The sequence below is a fragment of the Trachypithecus francoisi genome, unplaced genomic scaffold, assembly GCF_009764315.1.
Source record: "Trachypithecus francoisi isolate TF-2019V2 unplaced genomic scaffold, Tfra_2.0 Lachesis_group19, whole genome shotgun sequence".
Classification (NCBI taxonomy): domain Eukaryota; kingdom Metazoa; phylum Chordata; class Mammalia; order Primates; family Cercopithecidae; genus Trachypithecus; species Trachypithecus francoisi.
In genome coordinates, this window is record NW_022681464.1 from 38879064 (window position 1) to 38891309 (window position 12246).

Below are 12246 nucleotides of genomic sequence, written 5' to 3' on the forward strand. Positions count from 1 at the left end.
GGTCTTAATCTCACCAGTAGTTTATTCCAACCCACATATATTTGGAGGGATTTATAGGGAGGGATATTTATAGGGATATGTTTTCCCGCTGCCTTATTGGAGATGTTGTCTGGGAGGTTTTGCTTTTGTTATCTTAGTTGTTCTGTTTCCATGGGGTGGTTGGAGAGATGGATAAATTATGCCACCTTACCACCATTTTCCTAATTACTTTAAGCAACCAAACTTTTAGTCTACTTCTGTTGTACTTTGTTAGTAAGCATCTACCTGCCTGTCTATGTTAACACGTTTTCTGATGTGCTATACAGTTGACCTTTGAACAATACAGGTTTGAACTGCACGGGTCCATTTACAAGTGGATTTTCTTCTGCCTCTCCCCCGCTGCCCCCACCCCGAGACAGCAAGACCAGACCCATCTCTTCCTCCTCCTCAGTCTACTCAACGTGAGGATATGGATAAAGACCTTTATCATGACCCACTCTACTTCCACTTAATGAAATATGTTTTCTCTTCCTTATGATTTTCTTAATAATACTTTTTTTCTTCTAGCTAACTTTATGGTAAGAATACAATGTGTAATACATATTACATATAACATACAACATATGCGTTCAATGACCATGTTATTGGTAAGGTTTCCAGTCAACAGTAGGTTATTAGTAGTTAAGTTTCTGGAGAGTCAAAAATTAAACACGATGACTGTGACCCTTTGGGGTTGGTTCTCCTAAACTCCACATTATTTCGGGGTCAACTATTATTTAATCAGCATGGTCATATTGATGTCCATGCATATTAATACTTGAGACCTCAATAGAGAATATGTCCATAGTTCAGGGATCTATTGATGTCTTTCTACACTGCCAGGTCACTCTCTCTCTCCCCTTCCCAGTCTGTGAAGAGTCTTTGCGTGTCTCTTTGTTGCCACTGTCTTGAGTCTTCTGGATGCTGATACAAGACCAATTGAATGTGGATCGTCCATCTGAAGTGCTCCTGTGTGATTACTAGGCCACGGGACAGCCACAAACATCACTCCTTCCTTTCCTCCCCTAACAGGCTTTGAGCCCTGATTCTTCATAAGGGTGGTAGAAGATAAGTCTTAGAGAACCATGATCCCCGTGGGAACATATTAAAATGATGGGGGAATATACTGGGAGGAAACAATAGCTTGATAAAAGCTTCCCAGTTGGTTCTAATGGACCTCCTCAGGGCTGTAGTTGGATCCTCTGCTCTGGGTAGAGACGGGCTGGGTGCCATGGAATTGGCCATGGGTCCAGATCACCTGGGCATCCTCAGGCACATGACTGGGAAATGACTGACTGAGATTTAAGGGATAGGAGAAAAGAGAGAAAAGAAGGCAGCAGCCCAAGGATGTAATTTCTTTTTGGACCCATCTTCTTTTCAGGTGTTTAATATTGTCTTTTTTTTTTTTGAAAGCTAACAGATTTATCTTGAAAGCATTTATAGTTATTCCTGCTTAATGTGTAGCTAAGAAATTTTTTCAACTCTAAACAGAAAATAAAGAATTTCATTTTACAGGTAGAGATAAAAGGTATTGAATGGGAAAGTTTGAAAGAGCTGGCATTTGGGGTGAAAGTGTCTCCATCCCAGCACTTTGGGAGGCCGAGACGGGTGGATCACGAGGTCAGGAGATCGAGACCATCCTGGTCTACACGGTGAAACCCCGTCTCTACTAAAAAATACAAAAACCTAGCCGGGCGAGGTGGCGGGCGCCTGTAGTCCCAGCTACTTGGGAGGCTGAGGCAGGAGAATGGCGTAAACCCGGGAGGCGGAGCTTGCAGTGAGCCGAGATCGCGCCACTGCACTCCAGTCTGGGCGACAGAGCGAGACTCCGTCTCAAAAAAAAAAAAAAAAAAAAAAAAAAAAAGAAAGTGTCTCCATCAAAGAAAAACTGATGACATCAGATCTGTGACTGTTTTAATAGAGGGAGAGAATACAGGAAGGCAGACGGGCTGGGCAGGGGGATGTAAGAGACAGGGAGCAGCAACTGGATGCTGGAAATGGTCATAAACTTCTAATTTCATAAGTGTGTTTATCTTCACTTGTGCACAGAAAAATAAAGGCACTGTGTGGGTATATTAATGGTCTATATGAATTCCAGGACTGGTACAGCTTCGGGCTTTAAGGAAGGAAGATAGTCAAGTATTTGTAAGATGATTTGAAGACAAATAAGTGTCAAAGAACTGATGGTCTGACTTGAGTCTTGGTGTATGATGTAAGAGCTTAGCAGATTATAATATTCAGGATAATTTCTGAGGAATCCATAGAAGCTACAGTGTCCAGGGCATATTAGTAACTGAGGGTCACATAATTAAACAAATAATTCTTACAGATGGTTCATTTGTAAGTTAGTAGGCATTTCTGCTATAAGCAAAAATGTTGTCATTTTGACTTCAGAGAAATAGACAAGTTTATATTTCTGAGGCACTTATGTTTTCTCTATTGTGGATGATGTATCTTCCATTACTAAAGAAGGATCATAGGAATTGAGGTAATTGAAACACAGTTCTCGTCTCTATGGTATTAATATTTTCCCCAATGATTGTTTTTCTTTTCCTGTTTCCTGGATATGACAGAGCACATGGTGTAAATACCGAATCGCTCGGGGAACAGCTACCCCCAAGGCCCTCTGCCTTCCTCCTGCTCTCTCGGGCAGTCCCTTCTTCCCCTTTCTCTTCCGAATTAACCTGTTCTTCACCTGGATGTTAACATTATTCAGCCCCTTTCCCCAGTCAAAGTTACTGTTCTATATTTAGCCTTGAAATACAGACGAATTAGACTACTAGAATATTCACTGATCAATAATGTGAAAAAACAGAAGAGAGAAATTATGAGTCAGAACAGGAAAAATAGTGAGTCACCAAACAGAGTGCGTCTCTATTCTATTAATTTCAACCGCACGGTCTATAATAACCAATGTTATTATATTGCCACCACTTTCCTAATTACTTTAAGCAACCAAACTTTTAGTCTACTTCTGTTGTACTTTGTTAGTAAGCATCTACCTGCCTATGTTAACAGGTTTTCTGATATGCTATACAGTTGACTTCATCCAAATAACGTATGTGAAGCCACAAAGGAATTCAAGCTGCAGACAACACATTTAAGAGGTTACAATATCAGTGTTGAGCTTGGGGACATAGAATAGAGCATTGATTTCTGATAAATTATTGTGCATTGACAGTTTTGGCACGGGCATTTCTTTCTATATTATGGTTCCATAAAAAGTCAGTTTGGGCCCATTAACTGCCTCAGAGGGAAGTGAGTGTGTGTGTGTGTTAGGTGGAATGTGCTGGATTCGGGAGGCGTAGTGGGATGTTAGAAATTTAGATGTACATGCCCAATAACGTTAGCCTTTTATATTTTAATTTAGGATATCTGGGCTCCATTCTTCCCTGACGCTTCCCAACCATGACTTACTGTTCTTAGTGCCGTTGTCATTCAATCGGGATTTCTCTCGAGCAGACCCGCTAGTGGCATTCAGTGGATCCCAGAATAGATTTAGCCTGTTGGGAGCATAATGCATGTTTTAGTCTCCTGGTCACATACAAATGAAATAGCAGGGGGACAAAATATTGGAATTTAGGAGGGCCCTATGACTTGATTTTCTTTTGCATATTAGACAGACTTCTCAGATGTCTGAAGCTTTGAATTGTTATGTTTAATTACTTAAACTGAAAAAGTCTAAGACTGAATTCACTTTTTTTCTCTAAACATTTTTCCTTCTGAATTTCTTTGTTGTGCTTTGGTGATCCTCTATTCCCCAGCTGCCCAGTTTTCCAAATTTTTAAAATATAGTTACCCAGTTCAATTATTTACTCAACAAGTATCTATACTGCTGGCATGTTGTGTGAGTCACATACTGGGCACTCTGGGATGGAGAGATGGGTCAGCACCCACCCTTGGGAGCTTACAATTTAGCAGGTCCCCTTCTGCATCCTCTCCCTCCTGTCCCTCCCGTCAAGTGCACCTGTGTCTTTAGCGTCTTCCTTCCCATCCCTATTGCAGCTGCTCTGATAGGAGCCTTCTCCGTCACACCTGGCCCACAGCAATCAAGTGCTCCATGGTTTCAGGGAGCCTAAAAGCTACAGCTTCAAAATCCAGTTTCTCACTCTCTAACCTCTTTCAGTAGTTCTCAACCTTGGTTCTGCATCAAATGCATTGGTAATTTTTTTTATCTGGCTGTTTTTGACACAGATGCCCAGGAACCCTTTTGTAGAGGGCTTGGTTCATATGTAATCTCTCAATGGTGCTTTCCTTGGGCTTCCAGACAAGAGACAATTGTTCATTCCTCCGTGTGTCTAGTTCTTTATACTTCACTTTTACGGATTACATTGGTATTCCTGTGCCACTCTGTCCATTCCACTAGACCATGATAGCACTGAGGCCAAGAAATGCTACCCTGCTCAGCTTTCCGTAAGTATTAGTTCCTTTTACCCTATCTTTAATGCCTAATGATGGACATAAGTTCTTGCCACATCTTCATTTTATCAAGTATTCTTCTCTTGTCATTTTGATTACAGGGAAAATAGCAACCATGGGAGACTAGCAAAGCTCCTGCATTCTGTTTGTCTTTTAGGGCCAGGGCAGGGCTAAATTGTGTTTGAAAGAACAGAAAATAAGTTGTTCCAGTTTTCTCTTAGAAAAACTCCAAGAAGCACTTGCAATTCCAGCATTCTCTTCTCTCCATGGGAAGCACCATTTCATGTCTCATTTCTTCATTAATACTCTCTTTTCCCTGTCCCCAAGAAAACTACCACTCTATTCTCACCAACCAGTATAAAGTTAACTATTCTTGATAAGAACGGAGGTCACTCTAAGAGTGCTACTCCAGCTGTGGAACTTCACCTGGTTGAATGTTTGCAGTCACAGTCGGAGGAGTGTGAATCATAGTTATCACAAGCAGCCTAACTTATCAACCCTTTTGAGTTATGTGTCCCTGGAAAAATTAGTGCCTCTGTTCCCTACCCAACCCCTGGCTTTTTTTTTTTTTTTGAGACAGGGTCTTGCTCTGTTGCCCAGGCTGGAGTGCAGTGGCACAATCACAGCTCACTGCATCCTTGACCCCCAGTGTTCAGGTGATCATCCTACCTCATCCTCTCAAATAGCTGAGACTACCGGGAACTAGCACCATACCTGGCTAATGTTTAAACTTTTTCTGTAGATACAAGTTCTCACTCTGCTCTCCAGGCTGATGTTGCACTCCTGGCCTCAAGATATCCTACCCCAGCCTACTAAAGTGCTGGGATTACAGGTGTGAGCCACTGCACCCAGATACTTCATGGAACAATGCAGTGTTCTATGAAGTGCAATGTTTAACTGAATAAGAAACACAGTAATTGTATAGAAATAGGGCTGTAGTGAGGAGTGAATGGGATAACACAGGTTAAAACTATCAATGTAGCACCTGGCCCATGCTAAGCACTCAATACAAGAAAAACCCTGGTAACACATATTATCTTCATCATAGTCAGAGATTTTGAAAAGACTCCCTGGGAATAATCATGGAGTCTGGAGCCTAGGACAGAGGCAGAGCTTCATGCTCCCAGGGCAGCTCCAGGAGATGCTGACTGGAAGGGTTGAAAGGACAAGGACTGAAGAGTGGCTGAAGAGTGAGTAACCCTTAAGGGAGCATTTGGGTTCCAACCCCAATGTTTCCCCTTGTGCTGTTTTGTTACTTCCTTAAAATCATTTCATTGCTGGCCGGGTGCGGTGGCTCATGCCTGTAATCCTAGCACTTTGGGAGGCAAAGGCTAGCGGATCACCTGAGGTCAGGAGTTCAAGACTAGCCTGGCCAACATGGCAAAATCCCATCTTTACTAAAAAATACAAAAGTTAGCTGGGCGTGGTGGCAGGCACCTGTAATCCCAGCTACTAGGGGACGGAAGGGGGGGTGGGCTGAGGCAGGAGAATCACTTGAACACAAGAGGCGGAGTTTGCAGTGAGCCGAGATTGCGTCACTGCACTCCAGCCTGGGCGACAGAACAAGGCTCCGTCTCAAAAACACAAATAATAAAAATAAATAAATAAACCATTTCACTGCTGTGAGGCCTCAGAATAAAACCCAAAAGTTCTCTCAAAAGGGAAAATGTGTGTGTGTGTGTGTGTGTGTGTGTGTGTGTGTGTATTGGCTTGCTATCCAATCATTCAGTGGTGATTTATCTCAAGGATTTATAAATACTTATTGCGCAAACACTGTGGATCCTAGTCAGCATTCACTCAGGAACTCAACCTGTCTGTATTTTTAGGTAGTCTTGAGTTGTCTTTCTTTTATTTTGCATGTAAGAGTGGTTCCCCTTTTTGCAGCTTCATTTTCTGTCAATGGCAAGCTAAAAACCCACATTTGGAAAATGTGACTATTCATTTGCTTAATTATCACATAAACTATTTTTTAAAACTGGAATCAGTCACTAACAAATCCTGCTGGGCTGCTTCCTCTGTCTGGACTCCTCCCCACTGGGATTTTTCCACTGAACTTTATGACATACAGTAGCCCTCCGCCCCCTCATCCATAGGAGATAACATGCCAAGATCCTCGGTGGATACCTGATGCCCCAAATAGAACCAAACCCTATAAATAAATAAATGCACACACACACACACACACCACACACACACACACGTAACAACAACAAAGTTATTATGTCCAGCTCTTCTATAAAATAAATACCAACTTGCCATCTCTTTGTAAAATTGCACATCTAGTTATATTTTTTCAGGTATAAACAAAAAATACCTATTTTTGCAAGGTATTTGTATGCCATAGAGTTATTATCTTTGAATCCAAGCAGGAAGCTTAGCAAAGGCTCTGTACAGAAACCTGTCGTGTCTTGTATCAGGCTACAATTTTTTTTAAAGTCAGATTTCTCAAAGACTGGCACAGCAGTTGGATATAAATGGCTTCTGAAGATATATTACATCTGTCCAAAAATGAAAATCATTTTTCATGCCCAGCAATTGTGAACTTTCCAAATTGCTCTGTGGAAGTGTTTTATTCTCATGCAACGAAAGGCAAAAAAAACCAAAACCAGTGACAGGGGAAAAAATGACAATTCCTATACAACCACCATATGCTTTTGATTCAGATAGTTCAATGCTCAATATGTTGTTTTTTATATTCTTTTTTACTTTTCTGACTTTTGAATCAATACGCAAAATGCGAACTGGATTATTCAAAGGTAGAAGAAGAAATGCTGCTTCTGATAAAACCTTGCTACAGGACGTGGGAAGGGAGTGACAGCCACCGAGTCCTGGGTTCACGCCATTCTCCTGCCTCAGCCTCCTGAGCATCTGGGACTACAGGTGCCCACCATCACGCCTGGCTAATTTTTGAAAATATTTTTAGTAGAGAGGGTTTCACCATGTTAGCCAGGATGGTCTCGAACTCCTGACCTTGTGATCCTCCTGCCTTGGCCTCCCAAAGGGCTGGGATGACCAGCCTAAGCCGCCGTGCCCGGCTGCCACCGAATCTCTTTAGACTCCACTTGTGCTCCAGGCTCCTCCTGACTTCCTTCCTCTCCTCACTCTAGCGGAAGTAGAAACTTTTTGCATAATAACAAATGGAAGTGATGCCATGAGTGGGATTCATGTTCCCGTGGTAGAGATGGGTTTGTTTAGTAGTTGTTTCAAGCTGAAGAATGACAGTGTCCACCACCCTCCCAGGAATAGGAACCTTTACGCGAATGAGTCTCCTCACTGGACCAAGGGAACAGTAGCAGGACGGAGTTGGATCATGCATGGATAGGGAGGTAGAGGAGAAGAGAAGCGCTCCAAAGGTTAGAAGGATTCTTAGACTCCCATATCTGGCTGACTTTCTAATGACTGAAGATGTAAAAAGGGCAAGTCATGATCTGCACTGCTTACAAGATGAGGCAAGTTCTGTTCTAGAACTTGAGCATGTCTGTGATCCACAAGGAGCACCATTGTCTTGTTTTCTTGTAACAGACTCGACCACAGGACGTGATGCAGGGTTACACACCATTTCTCTAAATATTCCATTGAGATGGAAGTTTCTAATCACATGATTCTTAATCTGATTTTACTTTGATTGCCACACAGTTTAGTGTAGTGCTTGCTTAGGAGCTGACAAAGTAAAATAAAAGTAAAATCAGATTAAGAATCATCAGGGTTGCTGGGTGCAGTGGCTCACACCTGTAATTCTAGTACTTTGGGAGGCCATGGAGGGAGGATCTCTTGGGCCTATGAGTTCAAGGCCAGTTTGAACAACATGGGAAGACTCTGTCTCTACGAAAAAATGTTAAAAAATTAGCCGGGTGTGGTGGCACAGGCCTGTGGTCCCAGCTACTTGGGAGGCTGAGGTTGGGGTAATGCTTGAGCCTGAGAGGTCAAGGATGCAGTGAGCCATGATCGTGTCACTGCACTCCAGCCTGAGTGACAGTGACACTCTGTCTAAAAATAAATGAATAAAATTTAAAAAGATAAAGAATCATGAGGGCATTTATGGCAGTTATCAGAAGGCAAGCCATTCTACATAGTGTTAGATTTAGCTGTTTACAATAGAAAACCCAAACTAATAGTGGCCTAAACATAGAGATGCAACCCTCAAGAAAAGCTGTCCAGAACTGGGCAGTTAGGTGCTGGTATTTTGGTTCTTTGGTATCCAGGGGCCTAGGTGCCTACTATCTTTATGCTCTCCCTTTCTAGAGCCAGCCTCCAAATTTAAGGTCCCCTCATATTCCAAGACAGCTGCTGTAGTGCCAGCCTTCAAGCACAAGGCCAAAAGAGGAAGGAATGAAGCAGTTGAGGCAACAAAAAGCACAGGAATCATACAACTGTGTGGAATGTATATATTTTTTGCTTCCAACTTTATTTATCAAATTTTCCATGCTATTGGTCCTTTCAGGAGTTGCTCCTCAGCTCTCTATTCTCATGTGAAAGGAGGTGAGGATGTTACTACTTCAAGATCCACATCTTTTTCCTGTCCCTTTATTCTCATTAATGAATTAGCTGATTCATCAAATGTCTACTGAGCACCTACTAATCATAGGCCCTTGGCTAGTCATTGGAAACACAAGGATGAAAATAAATAAATAAATAAATCCCTCCGGCCAGGCACAGTGGCTCACACCTGTAATCCCAGCACTTTGGGAGGCCAAGGCAAATGGATCACCTGAGGTCAGAAGTTTGAGACCAGCCTGACCAACATGGTGAAACCCCGTCTCTACTAAAAATGTAAAAATTAGCTGGTTGTGGTGACGTGCACCTGTAATCCCAGCTATTCGGGAGGCTGAGGCAGGAGAATTGCTTGAACCTGGGAGGTGGAGGTTGCAGTGAGCAGAGATTGCACCATTGCAATCTCTCTGGGAGACAGAGCAAGACTTTGTCTAAAAAAAAAAAAAAAAAAAATTCCCTGCCTGCCATCAGACGCTGTCTGTCTAGTTGTAAAGAGGTTATGAGCATGGTGACCCCACTTTTATAAGTAATACCAGAAGGGGAGGGCATGGGAGAGAAAAGGCTCAAAGACGGTACAGCCGGGCTTTTCTGAAGTGAGAGAAGCCTTCCCAGAAGACTTGATGTAGGTAAAAGGCTATTTAGAAACTTATCAAGGGGATGTGCATATTTCAGACAGAGCAATAGTACCTACAAGGGCAGCAATAAACGAAATAGCCATAGTTTGGGATGGATAGAGTGTAGAATTTGGCAGTGGAGAGGGTGCTGATAACAGTCCTCTGGGCCAGGCATGGTGGCTCATGTCTGTAATCCCAGCACTTTGGGAGGCTGAGTCAGAAGGACTACTTGAGCTCAGGAGTTCAAGACCAGCCTGGGCAACACAGTGAAACCTTGTCTCTACCAAAAAATAAAAATAAAAAAAATTAGCTGGACGTGGTGGTGCAAGCCTGTGGTCCCAGCTACTTGGGAGGCTGAGGTGAGAAGTTCCTTTGAGCCTAGGAGGTCAAGCCTGCAGTGAGCCATGATCACACCACTGAACTCCAGCCTGGGTGAGTTCAGTGGTGTGAACATGACCCTGTCTCAAACAACAACGAAACAAAACCAAACAAATAAAAAAAATTTTTCTAACTACTCAGAGAAAATAACAGGCATGAGCATAAGCACCCAAAGTCATGATGCATCTCCAAATGTGATGACATCTGTATCCACCTTTATTTCTTATTGTGGCATCTCAGCTCCCCACACCCAACAGAACAGTTGACTCTACAATGTCCTTGGGCATCTATTTCTCCCTTTCATCCCTCTAACACTACTTCATTTCAAGCCTGATCCCTTGCCAGCTGGTGATTACCAAAGCCTTCTAACTGCTTCCAGCCTCAGCACCATTCCCACCTCTCCTGGCCTCTTCAGTATCCTCCCCCAGCCAAGGGAGTGAATGTTCTGAAATGCACATCTGCTTGTTATACCCCTGTCTACACAGAACATACTCTTTAGTGGATCTCCATGGTCCCAAGGTAAAGTTCAGGCTCCTCAGAGCAGCACTGATGGTTCTGACACCTCTGCCCACCTGCCAGTCCCCACTCTGGCACTTCCACACAAAGAATCCCCCAGCCACTGCAAAAACATCTGCCACCGTGTAACTGCACCACAGCCTCGCAACACAGAACGGCACCGGGGAGAGTTTCAGGGGCCAGGCCTGGGCATGAGACATACTCCTTTTCAGGTTCCACTGGCTATCTATCCCAAGCTGCAAAGGGGGCCTGGGAAATGCATCTCAGCTGAGGAAATACAGCCTGGGAAATACAGCCTCAGCCTCGGTCTGGCTGTGGCACAAGAGGAAGAGAAAGAGAAAGTTGGTCTTGCTGAGCAGCAGGCTGTCTGCTGTGGGTCCTCTAAACTGGCCTACATATTTGACATTTGTCTTTTTATTCTATAAATTTTCTTTGACTTTCCTGTTAACAGATTGCTCCTGTTCCTTTTTTTTTTTTTTTTTTTTTTTCGAGACAGGGTCTCACTCTGTTACCTAGGCTGGAGTGCAGTGGCATGATCACAGTTCACCGTGGCCTCGACCTAATGGACTGAAGGGATCCTCCTGCCTCAGCCACCTGAGTAGCTGGGACCATAGGCATGTGCCATCATGGCCAGCTAATTAAAAATAATTTATTTTATAGAGCGGGGGTCTCATTATGTTGCTCAGGCTGGTCTATTACTAACCTCAATATAGAGATAAGGAAACTGAGGCACAGGGTTTTCCTTACACAGGTAAGGAAACTGATCTGTGCCCAGGTCCACACAGTTAGTAAGTGAATGAGTTGGATCCAAATCCAGACAGTCCGACCCTACCGTCTTCCTTTCAAATGGGTAGTGCACTTTGGATATCTGTTTGTAGTTAAAAGTTTCAAGCACTAAATTAGTCAACGTAGGCAGCTGTCAAAAGCTTTCTCTGCTTTTGTGTAAAGAGGACAAATCACAGTAATAATTTCGATGTGTTCTATTCTCAACTCTCTGACATTTCTTTTTCCTTTTCAGTGCGGGTTTCTCATACTTCATGGAGAGATAGAAAGCACCAGATGACAGCCACCACACATTTTTATTGCCATTGCTATAAGATGCTTCTAACCATCATAAAATTATGAAACACTGAATTCCTTAAAAGTTGTCCACTTGCCGATTTATCTGATGGTAACTATTAAATATGTAAAAGTAACTTTAATGAATCTACTTGTGATGATTGTGTGAGCAATCTATTCTCTGAATTCCACCAAAAAACCATTTTATGACCAAAGTCATAACGAACATATTTCTATAGTCCTAAGCCGGCAAGATAAATAGAGATCTGCTTATAATATAAAAAACATATTTATTCCTAAACTAATAAGATGATTATCAATCTGTAAAAGACTATGAAAATCAATACCGTATACTTGGCTATACTTGGTGAGAATTTTGGAAACATGTCTGTTCTTTTTTATTTGTGTTCTGGAAGATACTTAGCCCACCTTTTTTTTTTTTTTTTTTTTTTGAGACGGAGTCTTGCTCTTGTTGCCCAGGCTGGAGTGCAGTGGCATGATCTCGGCTCAATGCATCCTCCACCTCCTGGGTTCAAGCAATACTCCTGCCTCAGCCTCCCAAGTAGCTGGGACTACAGGCGTGCGCCACCACGCCCAGCTAATTTTTGTATTTTTAGTAGAGGCGGGGTTTCACCATGTTGGCCAGATGGTCTCGATCTTTTGACCTCATGATCCGCCGCCTCGGCCTACTTAGCCCACTTTTAAGGACAAGTCCAGCTGTCCTTACCCTTCACAGCAAATAACAAACATA

General features: G+C 42.8%; 1 protein-coding gene across 1 annotated transcript in view; it reads right to left on the minus strand.

Moving 5' to 3' along the window:
• DLGAP1 (DLG associated protein 1) overlaps positions 1-12246 on the minus strand; it is a 971691-nt gene that overhangs the window by 506897 nt on the left and 452548 nt on the right. Inside the window, 1 exon segment of the mRNA XM_033178240.1 lies at positions 3436-3521. The gene's annotated coding sequence lies outside the window, so the exon portion shown is untranslated.